We start from the raw sequence: 5559 nt of genomic DNA on the forward strand, positions 1-5559 counted from the left end.
CATGATGGACAGCTTGCTGCAGAGGGCCAGCTCGAACGGGAGGCTGTGCAGGTTGGGGTTGTCGTTGAGGTACAGTTCCTCCAAGTTCTCCAGTGTACCTGAGGACAGACATCACTTACTGTTAGTGAGGTACGCACTGTAGCTGATGCCATCTCCAGGGAAACAGCAACGGAAATCAACAGCCTCCGAGCAATACGTGTCCGAAATGTGATTTTCGTTTACTTACTGAATCGTGTTACACAGGGTTGCAAGTAACAATTTTTATTATTCTGCAATTTTTATTCTATGAAATGTCAAGAGCAGGAATGCCTAGCACCAATTTCTAAAATCCAAGGTGATGTCCCCATGGTTCTTGGTTTTTGGATCATAATTCAAAAACCAAAAGGTATCAATTTACTATCATGCATGACAAAGAAATGTTTGGTATTTTGGTTAATGAATGATCAAAACAGCTGATAAGTTCTCTGTCGATGTACTAATGGTTTAAGGTCTAATGATATTGTACTGCTGTCTCAATTATATTACCACTCCTGAAAAGCATGATATGGTTAAAAAATATAACACTCTAGTGGGCCCTTTAATTTAAATCCCAGCACATGTATTTGCACCGATACAAAAAAAAGCAACCACAAACCAGCTCACAGGAAATCACTAATGGCCCGAACGCGATGATGAAGAACTGGTATGGTCTTCCTTCCTTCTCTTTTTTTTTTTCATGACAACTATGAGTGATAATGTTTATACATTTTACACTGTCATACTATAGTTGTCCTCTTGGCAACCTATACACGCAAGCCACATGTACAATTAAATTCTGGGTCCAGTCTGAATAATCTAAAATACAACCTCCTTTAGTTCCTTTCTCCATCCGATTTAATCTGGGGCCTCAAGCTTAACCTCAGCAGTAACCAGCCTAGCCATGTTGGACCAATCACTCGGAGGAAGGGTCAGAGGTGGGACGTACTGTGGACTGTTAAGCTCTAAATCCTTACGGTTAAGTTGGCTTTTATCAAGAAACAACGTTACACAGAACTCATTTGTAAAAGGAATATTCAAAAAGGGGAACCAGCTCTTCCAATATTGTTGATAGCACAAATAAAAATAAATGATAGTAGATATTCGAGGTTAGTCAACTTGTGCTCTTAACTATAAGACTACGTACATGTTAATAACATCCCTGAACAGATTAACGGAGCATGTTACGATTTCAGAAGTTGGAGGTTTGAGGGGAATATACCAATCTCCTCTGGAAGGTGCTGCAGCAGGTTCTCCCCCAAACAAGGTGAGTCAGGTTGGTGAGGTGGCCGATGCCTCTGGGTAACGTACTCAGCTGATTATTTGTCAGCACCAATTTCTAATGAGAGAACAGGAGCGCAGGAAGTTTATTATGTGCTCTATGGGTTTGCTGAAATGAGAATTGCATTTCCCAATCAAAATGGCTCCTTAGATTAAGTTACCAAACATTAATGTGGAAAAAAAATATCCTTCTTGGTGTCAATACAATCTAACCATTTATCACCCAGTTATCCAATAACACTGTCTGTTCCTAAAAGAGACTAACTGTGGATGATTAGCTACATATTATGGCTAAAAGCATGTCTACTAACCTGTTCCTTAAAACTGAAATTATTTGTTTATAACAAAGGATTTGGCTCTGGTTCTCATTAGTTCCTTGTTCTAATTAGTAGACTTATTAAAGCACACCGTTATTAAAATCCACATTTATTTACAGCAACTTTAAAGGCATGCATCGCCATCTGCTGCAGTTCTTTTATTATCCTACCACAGGAGTTGCTAAAGTCTATTTTGAAATCCACTTACAAGCCTCCTAAGCCACGGACTGCCTTTCAATGCCTTTAAAAGTAAAAACAGCTGCTACGATTGAGGAAGTGAGAACAAAAGGTGGATAAAACCATTATGGAACATGTTCCTGTATTTCTAATAATTGCCGTTCCCATTGCACGATACAAACCAGACGACAAACTTCTGTAAACCACCAATAACAAAGAGCCTCGGGTATAAATAAGAGAACTGCATTTCTGGAAAACGTACCTGTAAATCTTTAAGATAAGCAATTCATTAGGTAGACATTCCAACTTGTTTTCCTCCAAGTCGAGCTCCCGTAGCTTCTCAAATTCCCAATACCATGTGGCAACTTCTTGAGAAGATTATTTGACAATATTAACACCTGTGAGGAGTGAAGACAATAATGTTTTTTTTTTCCACAATAACAATTGGATTTAATGTAACAGTCTGGCATGATTACACATGCAATCACCCCTGACAAAGAATCATCACATCATTCTCGAAATATAGAGGAAACGTGTGGGATAATGGAGCAGCCGAACGGACAGAGGCAGCAGCTGTGCCGTAGTTTTGTCCAGCGCAACTCACACTTAAGTGTTTCAGCAGCTGAGCGTGTAGCCTACACGTTGTTGACTGTTCAGATTTTGCTTACTTGTTCAGTTGTCCTTGATTTTTGCTTCTACTATTGTTAAGTAGCTACATAGTTAAATTGTCTCTTTTTTGGGTCTGTTTTAATGGTGTTTATGTTGATGTACGATAGTGTCTGGAAAAGGTGTTTTATTTTGAAAATCGACCGGATTCTCTATGCCCTTCTGTGTCTGACGTCCTGATTTTTAATATTTAATTACATAAACAATTAGATTTATATAATATGTAAGTATTATTAATATGAGATATAACTTAATTTATCCCCCAGGAGAAATTGTTATTAAGGAGGGGAATAAAACTGAACTGTTTTGTCATCAACTCTCATTCATCGTATAAGTTTGAGTGAAAATGATGTGAGAAATTGACACATCTCTCATGCAGTGTTATTAATAACTGAAATGCAGTTTATTGGTATAGTCCTGTAGGTCTATCAGCTCCTGTGTTATGTTAGTGTTTTACACCTGGCAATATTTTCTCAACACAGACAGGAGGAGGCAACAGGATGTAACGTTAAATGTTCAGTGACTGAAGGAGGACTACGTTCTTCCACAAAGGCCCTTTGAGAAAAGAAGATTTTGGAAGCTGGGTTCAGCGCAAAAGTTCAACTACTTTGACAGCGGCGTGCGCACGAGCTCACCGTGAGGTGCATGTTACTCGACGCAGCAACAAACCGCCGTAGCATCGCACAAGCCATTAAAAATGAATGGGCCTCATACAGCGGTCCTGTTGTTGTAGTGCGTCGGAAAGGTTACACCTGCTTTGTTTGTTTGCGTTGCACTGAAAGCTCGACTCTCACCGCTATGGCATCGATTGTTAAGTGACAATTTATATTTAATTATCCACCAACACGTCACGTTATTTAACTCAGTTATTATGCATTACCTTTACTTGGGCGTGCAAAGCTGGGTGGTGATACCGCAGGTACTGCAGCGCTCCTTTAGCAGCAACCTTTTAACTGCAAGTTTTTAACAGGTTATCAGTCACCTCCTAAATAACGCCCTGGTCAGTCTTGGTGTACCCGAAATTCTCCCACACTGCCGAGTTCAGCAGTTTCTTTGGTGAAAATAAAGCTTCACAGTTTGGTCCCTCTGCCATAGTTTAGCCAGTGTATAGTAGTAGCCTCCATGTCTCTGATAAGCACGGCCCTTTCAGCTGGTGTACCACTCGTGTAACTTTGTTTGTGCAAGTTGCAACAGTTTCATTCCGTGCAACAGAAACACTTGGTGTAGCGGAGCCTTTACCATTAATTAACCTAAAACAGTGCAACTGTGCCGGCGTCGGCGGCTGGTGGGGGGTGGGCTCAGTAGTAGTGTATATCGTATTTGTATTGACAGTAGGTTATTGTAGGTAGTTTTCCACCTTAGTTTAGTGTTTATTTCTACTTTAATCTGCTCCTCTTCTCTTCTCCCCACGCTTACACACACCTAGCCCGCACCTCTGTCTCTCACTGCAAACATGCCGGCTTGCTCCGCCTCTTTGTGTCTCTCTCCCTGTATGGGTCTCTGCTGACTTTCCCATCAGCAGTACGTTTCATAAACGCTGTGATTCAGTTTTCGAGTGCGCTGCATGTGGGTCGAAAACGAAACTAACGTTAGTGAGTGAAACCTGTACTCATGCATTCACTCTGCTCCATAGTGTAACATTTCCTGCGTGACTGCTAACGTATTATCAGATAACATCTCTCTCTGTGTTTCTCTGCAAAATGCTCTGTGTGTGTGGCGAATGAGTGGGCGAGCGTATAGAAGTGTGTGGCAGAAAGTGACGGTGAAAGTTGGTTATTAGAAATATTAGCAGAAATATTAGCAGAAAGTTGTCAGTCTGGCAGTAAACATCCAGTGTAGTTCACAGTGCGACAGTTAATTAAAGTCTGTCATTTCACAACAGCTGGAAAGCGAAGGTTGTTAGCACTAGCTAACATCTCTGCTAGCTAGACAGCACGTGTTTTGGCTGCTATGTAACGCCAGCTAAATCAGTAACAAAGTAAACGTTAATGTTAGCTGTAGGTCATTACTACTTACTTGTCCATGGTTGAGAACATCAGGTACAAGTCAAAGTGCTTTACAGCTCTGTCCTGTACATATACTGTACATCCTTATATACTAGTTAAAATTTCAGTTTAAGTAAATTAGCAAGTTGGTCCTTTTAAGCTAAGCACGAGATTTATTTTTAGATATTAATGTTCAAATTAATGGCATAGTAATTACCAGAAATCAAATAGAAAAAAGATGCTTCTATAATCGTTTTTATAATCGCTCGCAGACCTCTGAATTATAATCGAGTGGAATTGTGAGGTGCCTACAGATTCCCACCCCTACACTGTGGTAAGGACACGTGGTGCACGATCTACCAGGTGAGCTACTCACCTCCAGAGAGACTAAACCGCAGACGTCCTCTGGGATCTTTGTCAGCTGATTGGTGGCCAGGTTAAGCTCGACCATGCTAGTCCATGTGCCAAAGTCCAGTGGCAGAGACGTTAACTGGTTGTCCTAAGGAAGACAAAAATCACACCTTTTAGCAAAATAAGCGACCATTCAGAGGGCCAACACAAGGACAGTGCTGTTGAATAGGCCAAGTAGACGAGAGCACTATGCCAGCTCTGTTACCTGTCGACCAGATAAATGTTTGTGACGATTTAAATCCAAACTGCATCCAGTATGGGGTTGGGGAAACCCTCTGAATCAGAATCGAATCATGAGGTGCCTAGAGATTCCCACCCTTAATGCAGTATGGCCATACACCAAGTAACAAGTTAAGGATGTTTAATGCCTGTGCATGCCTGGCTTAAGGCCAATACAAACAATCAACAGGAGTGTCGTTCCGACCGCCTTAGTTCTGAACAACAGTTGACATAAATGAGGAAATACGTGAACTAAAGTGACACACTGGCATTTAACAAACACCAGGATATGCAGCTACCTGTGTGCTCCCTGTAAATTCAAGATTTTATTTCAGGATTTCCTTCACTACTACTTCTCACTATGAAGGACAGATTTCAGCTCACCTTCAAGAATAGATACTTAGCTTCTTTAAAATAATGAAAGATGCATCTATGGACCTTGTTCTTTTTATGTGTATATACCCAGCTGTGATTTCCATTAAGCTGCT

The 5559-nt window shown here is 40.8% G+C and overlaps 1 long non-coding RNA gene across 1 annotated transcript; it reads right to left on the bottom strand.

Annotated features, from left to right (window-relative positions):
* LOC119884940 lies at window positions 1-2077 on the bottom strand. The gene is made up of 3 exons (XR_005441115.1): window positions 2053-2077; window positions 1238-1354; window positions 1-98 (listed from the first exon to the last, which is right to left on the bottom strand). It is a non-coding gene; the product is annotated as an uncharacterized LOC119884940 (long non-coding RNA).
* Window positions 2078-5559: the final 3482 nt, after the last annotated feature.

Source organism: Micropterus salmoides, unplaced genomic scaffold (assembly GCF_014851395.1).
Source record: "Micropterus salmoides isolate LMB-PRFRI ecotype aquatic unplaced genomic scaffold, ASM1485139v1 Ms_hic_scaffold_3792, whole genome shotgun sequence".
Classification (NCBI taxonomy): Eukaryota; Metazoa; Chordata; class Actinopteri; order Centrarchiformes; family Centrarchidae; genus Micropterus; species Micropterus salmoides.